Below are 23,969 nucleotides of genomic sequence, written 5' to 3'. Positions count from 1 at the left end.
ATCATTATGCATCATTGTGCTGGTTATCATCATGCTGCCCATTTATGAGTAGCATCATTGTGCTGGTTTAACATCATGCTATCACCTACAACAAAGTAGGTCTCCTGGATGCTCTTTGATGTTTCCATTGACTGTGAATAGAGCTGCTTGAACAGTGTATTATAGTGCATCCATTTGCAGCTCTTCCATCTACAGCGGCAACCATTTATGCCTGATCTCCATCGCAGCTGTTCCTTATATGATTGCAGTTGTTCCTTTTATGACAACGGATTAGATATCACGTTGACTGTCTCCATGGATTGCATGTAATGACAGTCTCCATCAGTCTTCATGAACAGCGTATGACTGTGTATATGTTATGCGTACATCGTGTAAGGGTTGCTGCGTTGACTGTGTATATGTTATGCGTACATCGTGTAAGGGTTGCTGCGTATGACAACGTCTATGATGCTGCGTGTGACAACGTATGATGTTGCGTGTGATAGAGTATATATATGCATGAGTTTCCATGTCTGCGTGGAATCCTTATTACAGCGAAACCATCCGAATATTTCCACGTGTGAGTTCTGTTTTTATGACTGCGTGAACAGGGCTTTTGGACATTGTATAATTGCTTCCTTAACTGCGTTTAGGGTTTCTAGACAGCATATGAGGGTATCTCCATTACAACATGTAAATATAGCTGCGTTGTATCTCCATTGCCTGCGTATATATGTTCATTGCCTGCGTATAGGTCTTTATGACCAGCGTATTTCATAGTCTGACCAACGTGTTGTCTTCATAATCTGCATGTAGGTCTTAATGACTAGCATTATGACTGCGGCTCTTCCAGGAGCAGATTCTCATGTTGACCGCGGCTTAGGGCAACGTACAGTAGCTAGGGCATCAGGGCATCACTTGAAAACCAACGTATCACTCTTGGTGTCTCACTCCTTCTCCAAAAACCCAAGACGTGGAGAGGAAGAGATCACTCAAGAATGTGTCTTCAAATGACATCAAATCCTCATCTATTTATACTAACATGTAGATGATGAATAGACACGACGTTTGGGCTTCTAGAGCCTACATAAGAGCTGGTCGGCTTGATAATAATTACACAAACAAAATAAATTCATATCTCCATAAATACTTATCGGAATCGGATGATCTTTGGATCAATCCTACACCTCTCGACGAGAGGGTTCCAATAAAAATATCAGCTGCCATAAATAAGCTGACCCACATGGTGTTTGGCCCTAGTTGCCAATTTAACACTCCCTCTCAACTAGGGAGAACTCCATTCGTTGATCTATATGTCCGACTGTACTATCTCTGCCATTAGTGCCTTGCACTGCTCTATCTCTGCTAGCTCTGCTGGCTCTGCTCAACTCTGTTGGCTCTGCTCAGCTTTGCTGGCTCTGCTAAGCTTTGCTGGCTTTGCTAAGCTCTGCTCTGCTCAACTTAGCTTTGCTGAACTATGAAGAAGAAGAATTGATCGAGAATGAGTCATATCATTCTCCATTGACTCGAAGTCAGTCTCAGAGTGCGTACCAATGGTCCCAGACCAGTCTCAACGGACCCGAAGTCAGCGTCATAGTAAGTACCACTCCTACCACTGGTCCTAGACCAGTATTGTAGTCTCAGAGAGTGTACCACTGGTCTCAGACCAGTCTCAACCGACCCGAAGTCAGCGTCATAGTGTGTACCACTCTCACTGGTCCCAGACCAGTACTGCACTGACACGAAGTCAGTCTCGGAGTATGTACCACTGGTCTTAGACCAGTCTCAACTGACCCGAAGTCAGTGTCATAGTAGGTACAACTCCTACCACTGGTCCCAGACCAATATCGCAGGCTCATAGAGTGTACTACTGGTCCCAGACCAGTCTCAACCGACCCGAAGTCAGCGTCATAGTATGTACGACTCTCACTGGTCCCAGACCAGTTCTGCACTGACACGAAGTCAGTCTCGGAGTATGTACCACTGATCCTAGACCAGTCTCAGCCGACCCGAAGTCAGCGTCATAGTATGTACAACTCCTACCACTGGTCCCAGACCAGTATCATTGATCCCAGATCAATTGAGGTCATCCTAGCGTAGGGAGTACGGTAGATACAACAATGCGTCCATCGGTACTACTATGGTCCCTAACTTCATTTCCCTGCTCATTGATCAGATGAGAGGTACTTCCCATGAGTCCTAGACTGCATGGGTAGGATGCCTCGACAGGAGAACTTAATCAATCCTGTCCTCACAGGAGAACACATCAATCCTGTCCTCACAGGAGAACACATCAATCCTGCTACAATCGCCATGGAGAACACATCAATCCAGGCCGCCATGGAGAACACATCAATGCAGGCCTCACAGGAGAACACATCAATCTTGCTACAATCGCCATGGAGAACACATCAATCCAGGCCTCACAGGAGAACACATCAATCCTGCTACAATCGCCATGGAGAACACATCAATCCAAGCCTCACAAGAGAACTAATCATCCTGCTACATAGGAGAGCGAATCATCCTGTTCCACAAGAGAGCGAATCATCTTGTTCCACAAGAGAGCGAATCATCTTGTTCCACAAGTTCCACAAGAGAGCGAATCATCTTGTTCCACAAGAGAGCGAATCATCTTGTTCCAATGTGCACCACCAGGGGAGGGTGAGTCACCTTGTGGTCGTATGTTGCTCCAGTAAGAACCGCAAGCCCCCAGAGCTCCCAGAACTCAATGTATGCAACATGCAGGACCCTTGTACAAGGGTTTCTTGACGACTCCAAGTCGTTTGGGAAAATCACAAATTTGATCTTTCCACGGGGCTCTGACAAAGTGTATCGACCTATACATCATCTTAATGCGATGGAGCCTCCTTGCTCATCGACTTACCATATCCCAGATAAGGCAGTATCTGATGTCTACTGCTGGAGCAATCGTCGAATACGGGATTTCTCAATAATCGAATCCCACCTCTGGTTGTCATAAAGAATCATAGTGGTATTCATCATGTGTACAAATAGCTCACTGAAGAGCTTCAGCGACCAAACTGCCTCACAGAAGGCCATACTAGCAGCAATGTATCACCGACTTCTGCTTACTGCTCATCTAGGATATTGAGGCAGATTCCAAAGAGAAACAACACTTGAGAAGTGCTCTAGTGGTCCTCCACACTGCCTGTCCACTCATCATTCGAATAATCATGTGGTTTCATATTTCCGGCAGTGTATCTCAATCCATGAGAGATTGTGCTCTGAAGATATCTTAGAAGATTCTTGGCACCAATCCAGTGAGGCTCAACCAAATATGAGCTCACCATGCTAACTGCAACACATATGTCTGGACGGAGGTTCTCCTAGAACATCAACGCAAATGAGTTTATGAAACTCAGAGGCATTTCCCAAATCAGGTCCAACATCACTACCATATAACTTCTTGAAAGTTAAGATCCTTGAGGTAGTCACAGGCTTGCAACTTATCTTTCCACATTCAGAATCCAACTCCCTCTGTCTCCTATAAATGAGAGGGTCTGCACCTGTCAGACATAGGTGCCGGTACGAGAGGTTTATCATCCACAACCTTTGAGTAATGGTTTGGATTGGTTTCACTCCTAGTGAATCTTAGCTGCATTAGACAGCTATCAATCCTCTCATACTACGCCCGAGGTGTTTTGCTTCAAGCCATAGAGGGCTTTCTTCCACCTGTATACATGATATTCCTGATCATGAGTCTCAAACTCCTCGGGTTGTTCCAAGCCTGTGGACCTTACTGCATGAGGGGGAATGGTCCCCTTATAATATTTTCCTTCAGTACATTTCAGACATGTACCTTCATGCTCCTTTTTGAATTCAGGCATCCTAGTCACCATCTGACTCAAAGACCTCCAGTGCTGAGTCAATGGACATGGTCCCCAGTGGACTTCCTGCAACTTGATACAACCCTGAACTGAAAAACATCTTTGAAAGATCTATTTTTAAACACGTACCTTTCCATTGATAAGTGCCACCCTATAACCTTTGACTTCCATTTCTGAGATGGACACCAGGTTCTTCTTGCGATCAGGTACATAAAAGAGATTCTGGGGTTCCTTGCTTTCGTGGAAGAGTCGACCATTTCCTTGATGACCTGCATTACCAGTCATTCCTTAGATCATTGAAGATGTCCCAAGAATGATTGTTATCTTCATCAAGAGATGTGTCTCTGCCATTCAGACACTCCTTCGCATAACGGCTGAACTTATTTCAACAAGGCATCCGCCTTTACTTCCACCCTTAGATCCGAACTTCCCAATGAAGTGATCTTTACATGGGCCATTAGAAACTTCTGCTGCGCCATTCCGATAACATTCTCTGCTTCAACTTCACCCTAGGTGAATTATGAGGAACCCGTTGATCCTTCTGTCTTGTCCCAACTGTCTTCGGTGATTGCTCTTTCACTCTTGCTTGGGCATTGTCTTCACCTTAGCTCTGATCCCATGTTAAGTTTAGGTATGTTCTATGCTAGAGCAATTTATTTAAATTTTCACAGTTAGCAATCCCATCAGCATTAAGATAAACTGCAGATAGAACATAAATATAAAACGCAGAAGACAAGCCAAGACAAGAGGACACAAGATATGGCACGAGCCAGGGACAAACCCCACAATGTGTGGGGAAACCCTTTGATCAAATCTCCTTTTATCTTCAAAGTTCAACAGAGAAAGAGAGAGAGAGAGTGCATTTACAACAGAAGTCAACACTTTGACTTATCTAGATCTAGCATAGATCATTTCGTATAATGATGAGATCAGTTGAAGACATTCTGCTTCAACTGATTCTCAAGGTGACTCCTTCACCTATCATCGTGCTGCATCTCGTCCATTTGCTGCACCTTACTGTGTACTGCACCATGCTGCACTAATCATGATAATCATCATGCCCCCCCATGTTCATGATCTTATTATGCTGCCCATACTAATATGCATCATCATCATGCTGCTGTCCTTACAGATGTGTATTATCATCATGCTGCTGTGCATCATGTCCAAGTTCTCATTCAACTACTGCCCATGTCCATGTTCTCATGCTCCATGTCATCATGCATCATTATACATCATGCAGTTCATTCATACATCATTCTGCTTCTTCCATGGCCTTATCAAGCTGCTCATGATCTTGTTTATCATCATGTTGCCCATTTATCATTATGCATCATTGTGCTGGTTATCATCATGCTGCCCATTTATCAGTAGCATCATTGTGCTGGTTTAACATCATGCTATCACCTACAACAAAGCAGGTCTCCTGGATGCTCTTCGATGTTTCCATTGACTGTGAATAGAGCTGCTTGAACAACGTATTATAGTGCATCCATTTGCAGCTCTTCCATCTACAGCTGCAACCATTTATGCCTGCTCTCCATCGCAGCTGTTCCTTATATGATCGCAGTTGTTCCTTTTATGACAACGAATTAGATATCACGTTGACTATCTCCATGGACTGCATGTAATGACTGTCTCCATCAGTCTTCATGAACAGCATATGACTGTGTATATGTTATGCGTACATCGTGTAAGGGTTGCTGCGTATGACAACGTCTATGATGCTGCGTGTGACAGTGTATGATGCTGCGTGTGACAGAGTATATATATGCATGAGTTTCCATGTCTGAGTGGAATCCTTATTACAGCGAAACCATCGGAATATTTCCACGCGTGAGTTTTGTTTTTATGACTGCGTGAACAGGTCTTATGGACATCGTATAATTGCTTCCTTAACTGCGTTTAGGGTTTCTAGACAGCATATGAGGGTATCTCCATTGCAGCGTGTAAATATAGCTGCGTTGTATCTCCATTGCCTGCATATATATGTTCATTGCCTGCGTGTAGGTCTTTATGACCAGCGTATTTCATAGTCTGACCAGCGTGTAGATGTCTTCATAATCTGCATGTAGGTCTTAATGACTAGCGTTATGACTGTGGCTCTTCCAGGAGCAGATTCTCACGTTGACTGTGGCTTAGGGGAACGTACAGCAGCTAGGGCATCAGGGCATCACTTGAAAACCAGCGTATCACTCTTGGTGTCTCACTCCTTCTCCAAAAACCCAAGACGTGGAGAGGAAGAGATCACTCAAGAATGTGTCTTCAAATGACATCAAATCCTCATCTATTTATACTAACGTGTAGATGATGAATAGAAACAACGTTTGGGCTTCTAGAGCCTACATAAGAGCTGGTCGGCTTGATAATAATTACATAAACAAAATAAATTCATATCTCCATAAATACTTATCGGAATCGGATGATCTTTGGATCAATCCTACACCTCTCGACGAGAGGGTTCCAATAAAAATATCAGCTGCCATAAATAAGCCGACCCACATGGAGTTTGGCCCTAGTTGCCAATTTAACAGAACAGAGGGGGTGCTGGATATCTTGTTGATTTCTTTTCTTAGGATGCATATATTGTATGCCAAGGGTAGTCTTGCTTGTATGACGGTGAGAAGAGAGGTTGTTGTAGATGCCTTGTTGATTTCTTCTCTTAGGATGCAAATCTTGTATGCACTAATTGAAGGCTTGCAAAATATTCCCATGGATGTTGCTATTCCATATGAATATGAAGATGTCTATGTACTTTTTCTTCTAACTTGGTTTTTGAAGGACATGATTGAGTGCACAAGGATTCTTTAGTGGAAGCACCTTAAACTGGATACCTCTGTTGCTAAAAGGAATATTGGAGTTGCAACAAGGATGTAAAAGAAATTACCAACACCCAAATGCATGCTAAATAAGACTAGGATCATCAACGATATCAAGGAATAATTAGCAATATTAATCACCTAATGAGTCAAACATGTTTTTGTCCTATAAAACTTTTTTCGATTATAATCTTTTTCTTGATAAACAATGTGGGGCTAACCTACCATCTTGAATTTTTTGAGAAAGCACATGAATGAAGGGTTTTAAGATTTGAACAATCATTTATATTTTGACATTTTTAAACATTACTATAGGGGAATTGAGGTTTATAATTGGCCTTCGAAGGAAAGTATTAAAATAATTACACTAACCAGATCAAGAAAGATTGAAAATATTATCTATTTCATGCAGAACTTTATTTGCTCATTATTGCTATTTTCCATGTAACTTGATGTTAATGTAGAGTTACGATGTTAAATTAAAAAATAATATAAAAAATTCATTAGTAGGATTGTGTTTCTATAAACTTCAAATCAAAATAAAGGAAAATAAGACAATATGGTTATTTTTTGTTTGTTTGTTTGAAAAAAACAATTAAAACATACTATGATTTTGAAGAAAGAATAGAAGCATATTTTCATGTAATTTCAGTTTATTTTCCAATAAGTTTACTAAAAGTATAAGGTGTTATACTCGTTGGCCAACAATTACCCACAATTGAAACGTTTTGTAAACCTACAGGGAGACTGATTGAAATTACATGAAATGTATGCTTTTATTTTTCCGTGCGTCTAATTTTCTATCTAAATTTGTTAATTCAAATTTTGTCCAATATAATTTAAGACCAGCTTTTTCATAACTAACAATGCATGGCATTGTTTTTCATTCCTTATTTTGCTCCTTTGAGAATGTTACGAGAGAAAATTGCATTTAATGATAGATTGTAAATCTATTGAACTATATTTTATTACAATAGTTTAGAGAATTACATTTAATTCAAATGTAAGAAAAGGATTAATGACAAAACATAATACCTATAAAATGACACTTAACCCATATTCAACCCACACTTTACCAAATTGACTTACAAATTTTGGCTAGTTAACTCATTCTTGTCTTGAAATGCTCAATTTAAATTTTTAGCGAAATGATTTTATATTATCTTGCCACACAATATTCTCTATAATAAAAAATATAATTTTTAATCATCTTTTGGGTAATTAGTTTTGTTGAATGTGTAATTAACCTTATCAAATAGGATACAACATAGCGTAGGGAAAAATATTATGTGTTTGGGTCCCTTTTGCTTGCAGTAGTATGCAGAATGTTGTTGAATGAACATTGCAATTCCCATCTTAAGTGAACCAATGTTGATGTGATAATCACAATTGCTATGAATTGGAAATTGAGGTCAAACCTGCTAAAGCTGTAATCAATGTCTGTTGGGTCAAAGAGATGCTGTAACAATGGGGGTCTTTGGAAATTACAAGCCCTTTAATTGAGTTAATACTTTGCTCCTTTTTTGTAGAGTCATTTAGTCAAAGTTGACTCACATTGGATGGAGATTTTGTCCTTGGCAAGACTCTCAATTCCTTGCCTCTTCTTTGAGATTTGTGGCTTCTACTAGTGGATGTTTTATCCTAACTTGTAGCTAAGCTATGGTTGATTTTCACATAGAGGTTGCATGCATGTAAACTTCAAAGTCTAGAATTGGTTGGTTGTGTGAGTAATTCTTTCACAAAAATTGTAAACTTTAGATGAAGAATTGTATGGGTACTTATTTACATGGATGTATTGATGCTTGTTTGGAGGCCTTGGCTTGTGGGCAGGTACTTCTGCATCGGCCTTGTGTTTAGGTGTGTAGAAGTCGCCCACATCTCCTTAGAACACTTGTTCTAGGTTGAACAAGTTGCTAATGTAACTTAGCCTAAAAATACTTAGGAAAAACACATATTAATATATTGGCTTATTGAGCTAATAAAAACTTAGGAAAAGTAAAGTAATTTACATTAGTAAGTTTTAATATTACCCATTGATCTCAAGTGAGGTGAGATTTAATCTTGGCAGTCAATCACTTTGAGGTTAGGGCTAGGATTAGGGTTTTAACTCAATGTAAAGTTATAAAAGCAAGGCTGAGAAGAGGATATAGACACACAACAACATTAGAAGATTGAGAGTGGCATCTTAGTTAGTGGTGTGCTGGGTTTGAGGGAGTGCAGAGAGTTTGGAGATTGTTATGAATAATATATATATAAAATAATACAAATAATGTAAACAATAATAATAATAAATAATGATTAATTAACCGGTAATTAGTAAATGAAGAGGTATGTTCGTAAGGACATGACCGTTGGTGAAGAGGTATATGCCTAGCTATATAAGCAGGCCCTCACCCTCACTTGTAATCATCTCATTTGTATTCAAATATTCTTATATAATATACTCTCTGTTCCATGATGGACATTCTTATAGGAGTTGTCTTTAGTGCGACTTTTTGGATTTTCGGTGCCGAAATCCGATGGAAAAATTTGAGGTGAAAATTTGATTTGTGTTATTTACACTGGTTTTTTGACTGTATATATGGATTCAACACCTTCAAAAACCCCTAGGGAACTTCTATTATGCATGGATTACCCATCAAGCTTGTAATTTCAATAAATTCTTGCCGGATTTTAGAGAAATTAGACCAAAAAAACCCACAGGAAAAGCTTCCAAAAAGTTGCACTAAAGACAACTTGATTCTTATATACTAGATATTCTGAGTATCCTGCTGAGTATATGAACTTTGTTCGTGACATTGGTATCAGAGCATTCCTCTAAGTATATGAACTTTGTTCGTTACATTGGTATTGGAGCATTCCTCTAAGTATATGAACTTTGTTCGTTACATTAGTATTAGAGCATTCCTCTGAGTATACGAACCTTGTTCGTTATATATAACACATGCCGAAAAAAAAAAAAAAAAAAAAAAAAACCGCATCCGGAGTCCTCACCCACTGATTTCACTGCATACTCTGTGACATCGACAAGCTTCCTCTGCCACAAATGCTGGCCATCCACACCATACGCCTCGTCACCCAACTTCCGACAAGCTCCCTCTGGTACAACCGACCGACCACCAGAACAACTGCCGAGAATGACCAAGCCAACTTCGTAGTCGCCACCTTACATCGCTAAACTGGCCCACCCTTGCACCACCGTTTGCAGCTGCCTCCACCCGCTATCTTGATTTAGCAATCGCCACCACTAATCCCTGTCCCATTCGCTGTAACTTAACGCCAACTGTCCACGCGCTGTCTGCAACCACTGTGAATACAAACTTGCTGCCACCATCTCAGCTTGCATTGCTTCTAGCCATTACCACCTCATTGTACGATCGTCGTCCGTGACTTATTCAACGCTTTGTCCATTCGTTACACTGAACACCCTGCCCTTTCACCACACTGAAACGCCACGGGCCGCGTCTATCCTCCCAGACATGGTGCTTTCCATCCATATTAAACCTTAATATATTTACTATATAATTGCTATATATATATTACTTAATTACAATCTTATTTGATTAAAATAATAAGGGACTAAATAAGTGAAGGGTTTTATATAAAATGGTACTTCAAGAAGTTATAAAAAAAGGAATAATTAAAATTAAAAAGAAGTTAATCTTATCTCGATAAACACAAAATGGAGTCTAATTTAGAAATGAAGGAAGGATGATTTTCTTATAAGGGTATTTTAATCACACATCACGAGTTAATTACATTAAAAGGGAACATCCAAGGGAAAAAAGTTAATATCACTATTAGTACAAGCAATGATGAAAATTACATAAATATTAATATGACGAATCGACTATTAATTTCATATGCCAATTTAGGTGAAACAACAAATATTTTTGGAAAAATATATGAAATTAATGATTTACAAATAATGGTAGATCGTTATGAGTACATATCTCAATTTTGTGTTATAAAAATGTATGACAGAGAGATTGACATAATTCTTGGTCAATCTTGGTTTAAAGAATGTGGTATTTTCATGTTAAACATAGATAATTTTTATTTTATTTTTTCTTACAAGGGAAAGATGATCAATGATCACATTTCGAGATATGACAATGAAGTTAGAATCGATAATGTTGTTGAGAATTCAATGGGGGCAGTAAGTAGGTTAATTCTCTTAACTTGATAACTGTTTGTGTTACCTTTTTACTTATTAGCTTTGTTCCTTATTATTACAATGTGCGATACATCAAACAACTACCAAAACAATAAGAATAGTGACACAGTATATAGGCTGCAAGCCAGGGCCAAAACCCCTCCTCTTGAGGGGAAAGCCTGTAAATCTCTTCTCTTCTTATAGATTCTTCAATTGACGAATACCATGATCTAGTGATTCAAACAAATACCCTCCAAGATCAAGATCAAGATCAATTCGGCCTCCGGCTGTAGAGACTTCGACCTCCCACTGTAGATCCGAAATTTTGGCTCACGACAACTGTTACAACTGCTGCTACTTCTCTTGGAGACTTCGATCTCCCTTGAATAGCCTTCTCCTCCCTTCGCTTGCCTTTCCTTGAGTCTTAGGGCTACTAAGATACCCTAAGAGACCTTCGCTTGCCTTCTTTTCTCTTCCTCTTCCAAGATCGAAACGGAGATAGTCCCAACGCAGAAACCCTAATTTCGATCTTCTCAAGAGAGGGAGATTTAGCCCAAGCACTTTGACTTCTTCGACTTCGTCTTTTTTGTACCCTCTTCTTTGACTTCATCTCTTCCTCTTCTTTGCATAGAATGAGATGAGTGGATGTGTAGAATGGAGGACGAGTTCCTCAATATATATAGGCTCTTCCAAGGGGCAGACGTTGCTCTTCATGTAGGTCGACTTGACAGCTCATTAGATGGACTTGATCTTGGAGGTATTTCGACACTTCAAAGACAAAATAATTTTTTCTTTACAAGATACAATGTGCCATAGGGTCTTCAATATATGACAATGACTCTACAATCCCTAGAATCACTCAATGGGTGCTTGACCTATAAAATAAAAGAACTTGAGCATGAAACCCATGCTCCAATAATAATTTCTTTTCATTTTATTATTTACAAGAATACATTTCATACTTATGAAGACCGAACCTAGTTACACATTCTTCAACACTCCCTCTTAACTAGGGAGGTATTCATAAGAGGTACATGGTCATTCTCAATTTGAAGAGATCTCATAAAAAGAGTTGGATTGGTAACCCATTTGTCTAGCATCATATCAACCAACATTGTTTACATAGCAAGGCCTTGACTAACAACTCTATCCACATGATTAGAGCACAATGCTGGTGAGACCAATGATTCATAGACACCATAATCATTGTCTCACAAGGTTCATACTCCACCCGGGTGTTCACAGAGTATGAAATTCCCTTGGATTATTCTTATCTTGGATAGTTAGCCCTCAAAGAATATCGGTCCATGACTACTCTTGTCTTGAATGCCCTACCACATTTTCAAAGAGTATCGAATGCTAGATGGTTACCCAATCCTCCATTCTTTCTTCCCAAGTGAAGACAAGAATGTAGTGTCTATCTCTCCCTCTCAATTAGGGAGGATACATCTACCAAACCAAGCTTGTCCCTCAAATATACAAGCTTCTTGTTTGGAAGTGACTTCGTCAATATATCAGCTACCTGCTCATCAGTGGAGATGTATTGTAGCTTCAACACACCATTTTGTACTAGCTCTCGGATATAGTGATACTTGTTGTTTATATGCTTTGTCTTTCCATGAAACACTGGATCTTCAGACAAATGTATACAACTAGTGTTATCACAATGTATCATTGTAGGGTTCATCGTTCCTTCAAACATATTAGATAGTAGCTTCCTCAACCATACTGCTTCTCTGCTTACTTCACAGGCTGCAACATATTCAACTTCAACACTACTCAAAGCAATTGAGTCTTGCTTTCTGCTCATCCATGAGACCATGGAGGATCCCAAACTAAAACATCCTCCCGTAGTGCTTCTTCCATCCTGCTCACTGCCTCCCTAGTCAGAATCTGTATATCCAACTAATTGGACATCATTCCTTCTATCATATTTTAGACAGTAGTGGATGGTTCCTTGTAGATATCTCAGAATATGTTTTGCTGCTACCCAATGATCATGCTTTGGCTCCACTTGGAATTGACTGAGTACATTTACTGCAAAGCATATGTCTGGACGAGTATTCACCAAGTACATCAATGAACCAATGAGTTGCCTATACTTGGAAGGATCCACAGGGCTAGATTCAGAACTCCTTAGTCTCTTCAAGTTTATGATCATCGAAGTAGTCATAGGTTTGTAGGAGTAGAGATTTTTGTGAAGCCTATCCTTTGAAGGTATGCATCCATTCTAGCATACCATGCCCTTGGTGCTTGTTTGAGGCCATATAGTGCTTTCTTCAGTTTGCAAACATATGCCTTTCTATCTTTGACTTTGAATCCCAAGGGTTGCTCTATGTAGACTTCTTCATCTATTGTGCCATTCAGAAACGCAGTCTTGACATCCATTTGGTGGATGTTCCATCCCATTGATGCTGCCAGAGAGACTAATGATCGAATCATTGTATATCTTGCTATTGGAGCAAATGTCTCTTCATAGTCGATGCCTTCAAGTTGAGAGAAGCCTCTTGCCACAAATCTTGCTTTATACTTATCGATACTTCCATCAACTGCATGTTTGATCTTATAGATCCATTTAGAAGTAACCATAGATTTGTCTTCGGGCCTAGGCACGATCTCCCAGACTCCATTCTTCATTATAGATTGATACTCTTCATTCATGGCATCCTTCCATTCTCGATTATTTACAGCCTCTTCAAAAGATGATGGTTCTGCTTCTATCAGTTTTGTCATGTATGCAACATATCTAGAATATCTTTTTGGTTTCTTGCTTTCTCTAAATGAGCCTGCTGCTCCATGACCTTTTGCATCAAGTAGTGTAGATTTCAACCAATTAGGTCTTTTCCTTGTTTCAGGGATGACCACAGGTTGAACAGGTTCACAAGGACCTTCTTCTTCATGGTGTGATTCTTCTTTTCCTTGGTCAACTTCCTCCTCAAATATCGGAAGTTCTTCATGATCGGAATCTATGGAAAATTCCTTTGATCTCTTGAATGTTATGCTCTCATCAAATATGACATAAGCTTTTGATGAGTTGTTATACCCAAAAAATGTTCCCTTTCATGCTTGAAGGATCCAACTTCTTTATTTTGTCCTTTGGTATATGGACATATACAAGACACCCAAAGATCCAAAGATGATTTACAAATGGCTTCTTTCCAGTGAATACTTCTTCTGGAGTTTTGTTGTCTAGAGATCTGTGTGGACTTTGATTCTGAATGTAGACAACTCTCTTCTTGGCTTCTCCCCACAAAAACTTAGTAGATCATGATCGTGTAGCATTGCTTTTACACTTTCTTCAATGGACCTATTCTTCCTTTCTGCAACTCCATTTTGTTCAGGATTATTTGGGACTATCAACTCCCTCTTAATCCCGGACTCCTTACAAAATGCTATAATCTCTTTGGATGTATATTCTCCTCCATTATCAGATCTTAGTATCTTGATTCTTCTTTTTGTAAGGTTCTCTTGATTCTTCTTTTTGTATGTTTCTCCACTTCAACTTTGAATTCTTGAAATTTTGTAAGTCCTTGGTTTCCATTAAGTAAACCCTTGTTTTTCTTGAATGATCATCTATAAATGTGACATAGTATAGTGACCTCCAAGTGATTTAGGAGTCATAGGACCACATACATCAGTGAATGAGATCGAAGATTTCTTTTGACCGTGAAGCACTGCTTCCAAATGGTCTCTTGGTATTCTTACCCAATGCACATCCTTTATAGACACCTTCATGATCCTCTTTCAGATTAGGAATTCCATCTACTATGGAACTTAGGGTTGGAAGGATTTTGAAATGTAGATGACCAAATCTTCGATGCCAAAGTTCACATGGGCTAATTTCAATGTGGACTAGGGCTTGAGCCACAGGAGACATTAATTTGTAGAGTCTTCCTTCTCGAATGCCTATAACTTTGGCTTGATCTATACTTGAGTCTTTTCCCCAGACAATGACCTTTCCATCAATGAAGGCTATTCTATCACCCTTATCTTCTAGACTTGAAATAGAAAGTAAATTCTTGTGCAAACCTGGAACAAAGAGAATGTTGTTGAGGTGGATGTTGCTTCTGTCTTCCAGCTTTATGGAGGTTGATCCAATGACTTTTATGAGGTAGCTCTCATTATCTCCAAGTTCCACTGAATAAGCGGACTTTCCTTTTAATAAGGTCTTCAATCTATTGGAGTAACCAGTCAGGTGCCTTGATGCACCACCGTCAATTAACCAAATGTCTTCATCTTGGAATGTCCCAGAGAGAGTCGGGAAGAGACCTTCATCCCTTTCTTTGATTGATACCTTCTTTTTAGATAATAAGAAATTCCATGCTTCCTTAATGCCTTTCTTGAGATAGCTTGCAATCTTCTTAATGAACTTCTTCACTATAGAGAAGATATTCATGATGCCCTTAGATAACCTTAGCTCTGATTCCATGTTGAGAATTCAATGGGGCAGTAAGTTAATTCTCTTAACTTGATCACTGTTTGTGTTACAGTTTTACTTATTAGCTTTGTTCCTTATTATTACAATGTGCGATACATCAAACAACTACCAAAACAGTAGGAACAATGGCACAGTATATAGGTTGCAAGCCAGGGCCAAAACCCCTCTTCTTGAGGGAAAAACCCGTAAATCTCTTCTCATGACCTAGTGACTCACATCAAGGTTGCTGTCATATCACAGGATGACTATGATACTGTATACATCAAGGTGAGATTACTGTGATTGCTCTACCATAGGTTCGCTGTCATATATCATACTAATATCACACTGTTATGTCATCACAAGTATTGTTGTCATATTTTATGCTACAGTCATATCATTATGGTGTCAATAGTCATAGTCAAGAGTCTTATATCACTGTCACTGTTCTATGCTTTTCACTATACATAGATGTGAAACACCTGCACTATATATATACCATATTTCACATGATCTGCTCAACCTTTACTGCTGCTTAATCCAGACTTTCAAGTTACTGCTGCAAACAATGATAAGATGCTAACGGACTTCAGATGAGATTCTAGCAAAGTGATGAAACAGTAAGATCCGTGCAGTCTGCTGCAAATGCTAGAACTTTACTGCTGCTCAGAATTGTGCATTATTGACCAACATCTGACTTCAGGAAATTGAGCACTGCTAAACAAATGATTTGAAGCCTAAATCAATTTAGTGTATTGAGGTCGATACTTTCCATTGTAGCTGCTTCAATGCGTTACAAAGTTGGCTTCATTTCCCTTGGTAAGGCCACAGACATGTATATATTTAAGTCATTGTCATATCTCTTGAGTTTTTCAGGACAACGAGATCAGAGAAGACTTGGTCAAGCTGCGTGAGACTGTCACAATGTATCAAAAACCTCACTTCTGTGCATCATATCTGAGTTATTGTAAAATCTTAATCAGGAGACCTTGCTGGTTTATGAGAAGCCGCAAAACCTCACTATTCAAAGGTTTGTCACTGTATTCAATCCTCCGAAAATGATGCCCTTCATGATTTCTAGTATTTCATTTGGGCCGCAACTTCAGAGAGCCATTTTCTTGATACCAAACTTGCCCAATGAATCCTGTTTTGGAATTTGTTCAAGGTTTATCACACCAATGGATGGTAGTCCTCAATCCTTCAGAGATAAACCGGATGTAATACCAGAGACCTGCAAGAAATATCAATGGTTCTGAGTGCCAAAATTGAAGACAAAGATATTTCAGTAATGCCGAATGTACAGAGGTCTTCTTCAAGTTATGGTTCTCTTCAGAAGGATGGCCGAATAGCCTTGTGGCAATCCTGTACCAAGTTAGAACAATTCGCTGGTACAGAGACAATGTGCTTATAGGCAGTAGAGAAGCAATGAATAAGGAGCCATAGAGAACCTTCCTGCACAGAAATAAAGAAGGCCGAGACCCAAGTCAATTATGCTCAGAGCAGATGTACTAATCAGCGAGTTCAAGTTCAGAAATTGTTCACCATTTCAGAGCTTTATTTGCCACCTGCAAGGAAAAGAGAACGAAACCCATATACCAGAAGCATAGCCACAAACCCCAACAGATTTGGCTGATCCTTAGGTATGCAATGCGCAGAGAACATGCCCTAGTAGAGGGATGGAATTCCTTGAGATAATTGCAGTTACAAACCTCTCAAGACTGCCCACTCATCTTATCTAGCAATACTCCTCAGGGAGGAGACAAAATTGCAGAGCTTGATCAATAAAGTTGATTTCCAAAAAATGATACATGGAGGTGAGATCTAGAGCTCTTTTTATGAGTATTGAAGGGGGTTCATAGGAAGGCAACTGAATCCCTTTTTGGAGGGAGAATTTGAATTTTAAATTCAATAGTAGAGAGAGAAGCTCCTTTGGGGTTTCTAAATTTGATGCCTTTAAGACCCCAAAAATACCTTGTTTTGATTTTTGATTTTCACAATAGATTTGAAACCTTGACATAAATACGATTATTTTAATCTTTTGAGAAGAACTTTGTTGCTTGTGCATGTGTCTTGACCAAAGAGATGCTGTCACCTCAACGCCCTTTGGGGTTTCTACCCACGAACTGTGTCCTTCATCTTCAAACAAGGATATCTCTCAAACCATGAGGGCTCTCAGGGCATGCCACATACCACTGCAATCAGCTCGATGAGGAGAATCCAATGACAAGGATCTCCAAGACAAATTCAATGATTTGCATCAGCGAAAACTTCCAACAAGTACGTGGTGTGTGCATTGTCTCGGGAATCCAAGCACTAGAGCTAGGGTTTCATCACTGCATCATCTCATCCATGACAACCATCGCACTGAGGACATCAATGCCGACATCTTGCACACAACAAAAGTGAGAATGCGGAAATAAACAAGATCCGTGATTGATACTTTAATCACAGAGAGGGAAGAGACTCCTCTACTGCGCAATCTAGCATCACGAATCTGTTTTTGAATATATTTGAATACGAATGCCAACAAGAGTATTAGTTCATAATAAATACCAGGTTTGCTTGATCGCTCCAATATATGACAATTCTTCTGAACAATATCCTCGTGCCGAAACACGAATTTTGTCCCAACGGTCTACTTTTGCAACTTTGCAACTTCTTCAACCTTAACAAGGCTCATACAAGTTCGAGAATAGAATCCAAAACAATCTACAAAGGAGACATAGATTTACAGAACTTGAGGAATCTTTATTGATGAACTTCAAAACTCAAGTATTACAAAGTTGCTTCTCAAGCAATACAAAGTTAATTCTCCAGCAAAAATTTCTCCAAAACTCGAATGCCTCTCTTCCCTAGTCTTCATCTATTTATAGATCCTCCTAGTTCTGGGTTTGCTGATACCTCCATATCGAATATGGAAGAATCTTACTTTACATCAAAATCAAATCCTTACATCAGATATGAGAGAATCCTGCTTTCGGGTAACCTGGAGGACATTTGCACAGTGTCTTACTTTACATCAAAATCAAATCCTTGCATTAGATATGAGAGAATCCCGCTTTCGGGTAACCCAGAGGACATCTGCACAGTGATTCAATCATAAAATATTTTATATTTATTCTTATCCCTTTATTTAATTATATATGTCGGATTGATTACACTATAAGAGATTCTTTTTCAGGGAACCTTACGAAAAACCTGTCTGCCACCAAAGTCGGACAGAAAGACATTACAAAATGACAAAATGTTCTAGTTGTTCACGAGAATAATGATGTTCTCTGAACCTAGTCAAGGAGTCATTATTAAAATACTGTGAGTAAATTTCTTTAGATAGAGGAGGAATGACTTGTTACAGAGTTTTGTCAACCCAACGTTTCGGACTACCAAGTGAGTCCATCATCAGGGGATGCGATTTCGGGATGCCAAGTGAGTCTATTGTCGCATCCCCTGATGATGGACTCACTTGGCAGTCCGAAACGTTGGGTTCACAAAACTCTGTAACAAGTCATTCCTCCTCTATCTAAAACCATCATCACCTGTATGGATTCATTATTTAACAGTAAATTTCTTCCTCACATTCGCAAATTGGTACTTCAGCATATTCTGGTACTTCGTCCTGAAAAAGTAGTGGGCCAAAAGGATTTAAATATGGATCTGTCATGGCATGAAATGACTCATAGTCATGTGAAGAGCCATTCATATTTCCCCTGAATCTTCTGAAGAAAATATTTCGTGTAATAAACCAATGAAAGGATCCATTGGCGCGGAGTGCTGCAAGCATGTGATAATTGGTGATATTGCTGATATCCAAAATCCTTTTGTATAAAATTCCTGATTGATGTGCCCGTGGTTTTGTAAATCCAGGAAGTTGTAATAACCGGAGAGAGAATGGGTTAAAACATAGAGGACTGATACCATAAATGTTCCGCCATTTTTTAAACCATTCAGGTGTGGGGTCTTGTTCTTCAATTTGTGTAACTTGCATCCCATGATATCTAAAAGAAAACTGCACATTATAGAAAAACGAGTTAGTTTTATTTTCAAAACACATACCTGTATACCAGGCTTTCTCTTGGCATTCATGATCTTCAGAGTTTTGAAGGTTGGGTGGCAATAGGAGGCGATCAATGTAGATTTCATAGTAGATTAGATTTTCATTTGCATCTTTGTGTAATGTGAAATCAAGATTTCTCAAATCTTGAAGAAAACTTAAAGCTTCAAAAGCTTCATCATTTCTTTGCATTTGATCATCCCATGAGAAATAATGCTGTCCAGTTCCATGCCGATATTTGATTTCTTTCATTGGAAACCAATCTGCTTGATAATCGAGTAGAGGTTTCTGCAGATTCAAAGTGTGAGAACCATCAGCACATTCAATGTGAATCTCATTTTCTAATCTTCTTATGACGTTACATCTGAGATTATTTACATCATTTCTCTGTAAAAATTCCCGGCTGAGAAGATCTGCGAAGGAATTCTTAACTCCAGAAATGAACTCTACATCAAAACGATACTGGGCCAATGTCATTATCCATCTAACCATTGCTGCATCTTCAAAGTCACATTTATGGATAGCAAACTTAAGGGCTTGGCAATCTGTTTTGACTGTAAAATGTTTATAGATCACAAAATCTTTGAATTTGGCAATGCCAAGGCAGATAGTTCTAAGTTCTTTCGTTAGGTTGGACCAATTTTTTTGTGTAGTTGACCAAATTCCAGAGGCATACTAGCAAATTTCATATTTCATTTTCCTTTTATTAGGATCATGTTGGCAGAAAATTGCACCCAATCCGATATCACTGGCATCTGTAATGATGGTTTTTTAGGCCATTCTTCATTGATTGTGCTTAAAGGAGAAATATTCCTATTTTTCCTTTAATTCTTCTGACTGCCTCTGTTAAATCCTCTGTCCACGGAATTGGATCTTTTTGCAATCTTTTATAAGACTCTGTCTTGGGCACAATGTCTGACAAATTTGGAGATTTAATTCAAACTACCCAAGAATCTTTGTAGTTGAGTTTTATCAATGATTCTGTCTGGAAATTTATCTATGAAATCAAGACTATGTTGCATAATGTAATATGATCCATATTGAATCACATATCCCAACAAATCTATCATAGTCTGAAATAACTTCATTTTTGAATCTGATAAAACTATACCTTTTTCTATGACTCTCTTGTAGAATATATTAACATGCTATATATGAGAGGGAATATCTGCAGAATGAATTAGAACATCATCAATATATTTCTTCAAGAAATCATCCATACCTTCAAAAGTTTCATCCATAATCCTCTGGAAGGCGGATGGAGCATTTACTAGTCCAAAGGGCATAATATTCCATTCAAAATGTCCTTCTGGTACTGAAAAAGCTGTTTTCCACTTATCGTCTTCTTTAATCCCTACTTGCCAGAGACCAGACTTTAAATCAAACTTGGAAAAGATTTTCGACTGTGATATCTAAGACAAAAGCACTGAGGGCTTTGGCAAGGGATAAGCATCATAATCAAGAATATTATTCAGAGGCTTGTAGTTTACTACCAATCTTGGTTTTCCTCTGATAATCTTTGAGTGTTTGTTGACATAAATCCAAAATAAGCAATAGGGCTATGAGATTTTCTGATCAAACTTTTTTGCAGTAAGGATTTTATTTCTTCTTTACAATACCTGAGTTGTTCAGAATTCATCGGTATTGCTTTTGATCTTCTGAGTTTTCCATGAAATTCCTTTTTCAAAGGCAATTCTACTTCATGTTTATGAATATGCCAAAAGGCATTTGGATCTTCAGAACAACAAGATTTTAGTTTCTGAGAGATCTCACTTATTTCTTTTTCAAATTTGCCTTTCAGAAGATTTTCATCAATCTTGAGCATTTCTTTCTTCTTCTCCATCTTTGCCAAGGTATTCTGTAACCTGTCAATTCTGCTCAATCTATTAGGAGAATTGGAATGAATAAAAGGATAGAAATAATCTATACCTTTGAAGAGAAGAAAATATCCCCATTTCTGTGATTTTTCATCATAAGTGCTTCCATGTCTTCTGAAATTGCTCAGGAAAGGAGTTCCTAAGTACATAGCACAATCAAGCCCTGTGACTAATGGAGCATGAACTTGAATTCCTTCAGATTGAGAAACGAAGACATCTATTATAGCTTCTTCCGTTGTCTTGATTTCTCCACTTGCAGTAACAACTCCTGGACACTTTGTCTTTTGTCTTTGAGGATAGGGAATTACAGTGCCGCTTACTATGTTCAATCTTGAACCTGTATCAATTAGAACCTTCCACCATTCTATGGAAGAACCAATTCTGATTTTCATTTTTACACAGTACATTACATTTGCGTTCATTGCATTCATTCCTAATCCAGATCTAGGATCTTCAAATTCTTCATCTGGAATTTCAAAGTCTTCAGATTTGAAAATCCCTTTCATTGGATCATGATATGGATCAGGCTGTCTTTTTGGTTCTTTCTATTCTGTTTGTGAAGATTCTCCTTTTGTGGGTTGTGCATGTAAAGAATGTATATTGTGCCCCTGATGTGCTTCAATGCATAGCCTTCTATTCTCTTTGACTTCTTTTCTGAGATCTTTGATAGCTTGACTAATTGCAAGAAGTGTTTGAGGAAGATCATCTTCAATTGTTTGTTGTCTGAATTGTCTTGTTAGACCATCAACTGAAAATAAGGTTGCAGAAGGAATATAGCTATGTTGATGATTTATCTGTGTCTTTTGCTGTTCTTGATATTGCTGTGACTTGGACTGTTGAAGATGGGTCATCAACAATCCTTTATACATTTCTTTGAGTTTTGGATCATCAACATTAACCATTTGTGTAAAATAATTTCTAGAAAGCTCATCATGATCTAAGCTTTCATTTGATAGTGGTCTGAACATCCTGACTGCATTACATTTGCAAATGTCAGGATCAGTGCATTCACAGAGTTCTTGAAAACATTCATTACAATGTGGATCTTTGCAATATTCAACTTCAGAATCTTCTTCTTCATAAACAGCATGTATCTGGTCATTTAGATCATAATAATTTTTTGAATCTGTTAATTCTTCACAGCTAGAAGGGAGATCAATAATATTTACCTTGCCAGATTTATTCTTATAGCTAAATTGTTTCTTCTTACCAGATTGTTGTTTGTCTTTTTTCACTTTTGGACAATTTGGAGCAATATGTCCTTTTTCATTGCAATGGAAGCAAAATATTTGCTTCTGTTTTGGCCTTTGATGAAACTGGCGTGTTTTTTTGTATTCTCTGGGAGGCCTTCTATGAATGATTTTTTTGTTTTCTGCGGATCTAAAATTTTGCTTAGAGTAAGCTTTCTTTTTAGAGCGACGACGATCATATCCCCCTAAACTTTTAGAGCCATGTAAATGCCATTGTTGGCTCCACTAAACCACATGGCTATCAACAACTATGTAAACAATGGCATTTACATGGCTCTAAAAGTTTAGGGGGATATGATCGTCGTTGCTCTAAACTTTTAGAGCCATGTAAATGCCATTGTTTACATAGTTGTTGATAGCCATGTGGTTTAGTGGAGCTGGTGGCAGCTCGAGCAACTTTCATCTGAGAGCAGAGTTCAACAATGACAACTTTAATAGCTTGTCTTATAACACCAAATTTATAGGCACCAATCTTTCCAGGAAGCTTATTCAAAATGGCAGTAGTTACCCAATTTGGTAAAGAAGCAATGAAGATTTCTTTCCATTTGGGATCTAGAATCATGTCAGAAGAAAGAGTATGCAGACGATGGAGATATTCCATAAAATATTCATCAAAATGCTGCATATTAGTAAGCTTCATGGATGTAAATGTGACTGCAGCAAGTTCATTATTGATCTGAGGATAATATTCATCAAAATGCTGCATATTAGTAAGCTTCATGGATGTAAGTGTGACTGCAGCAAGTTCATTATTGATCTGAGGATAACCACAAAAATTGACAAGAATGCCATGCATTAGGCAACCAATCATGTTATTCACAGGTAATGAAGTCTGTGGATCCATATATGTAGTATTATCTGGGTTCATTACCACAGATGTTTCCCAAGAAGGAATGAGGACAGGATCATAATGAATTTCTGCTTTAAGCCAAGAATCAAGGAGTCCTTCGAATCCACTGATGATTTTCCTGGTTGCATTTATTGGAGAAATGTCATCTGCTAAATATGTGCGGTAGCAGACCAACATGGAACTCAATGTAGACAATATTTCTGCTTCAGAACAATTGTCAATATTCCATGAATATGTGGAAGAAGCAGACCAATCTTTATGATATTCTGATTTCATGACATCCCTTTTATCAGGAGCAGGTGACCAAGAAGAATTCCAAGAACTTCTATCAGTAACTTTATGTACAATTGTATCTTTGGGTTCTTCTTCATCAGAAAATGAAATCAGATCAAGAATGTCTTTTGCTATCTGAAAAGTTTCTTTATCAGGAGGAGAAAAATTATTCACAAGAAACTCTAAATCTTCTAGAGTAGGAGTAGAGGGCGCTGCTTCAAATTTGTTGAGTACTGTATCAGAACTGGAAGGCTTATCAGGATCATCTCCTGATTTCAACCACTCAAAAACTGTCATTTTATGTCCAGGGCTTGAAGAGTTTAGACTGGAAAACATGCCAGGATTAGCCATAGGAGCATAAACAAAGGTAGTTTCTAGTTTAGGAAAAATGATATCACCAGGATTCTTCATTTTTGATTAAAGAGTAGTAGGAAGTTGGAACAACA

General features: G+C 38.5%; 1 protein-coding gene across 1 annotated transcript in view; it reads left to right on the top strand.

The window, feature by feature from the left end:
* LOC149138146 (threonine--tRNA ligase, mitochondrial 1-like) overlaps positions 1-23,969 on the top strand; it is a 238,096-nt gene that overhangs the window by 11,976 nt on the left and 202,151 nt on the right.

The sequence above is a fragment of the Pinus tabuliformis genome, chromosome X (genome assembly GCF_031772625.1).
Source record: "Pinus tabuliformis cultivar Carrire ecotype Pingquan chromosome X, CPIR1, whole genome shotgun sequence".
In the NCBI taxonomy this organism is placed as follows: domain Eukaryota; kingdom Viridiplantae; phylum Streptophyta; class Pinopsida; order Pinales; family Pinaceae; genus Pinus; species Pinus tabuliformis.
This window is presented reverse-complemented; position numbering and strand designations above follow the sequence as displayed.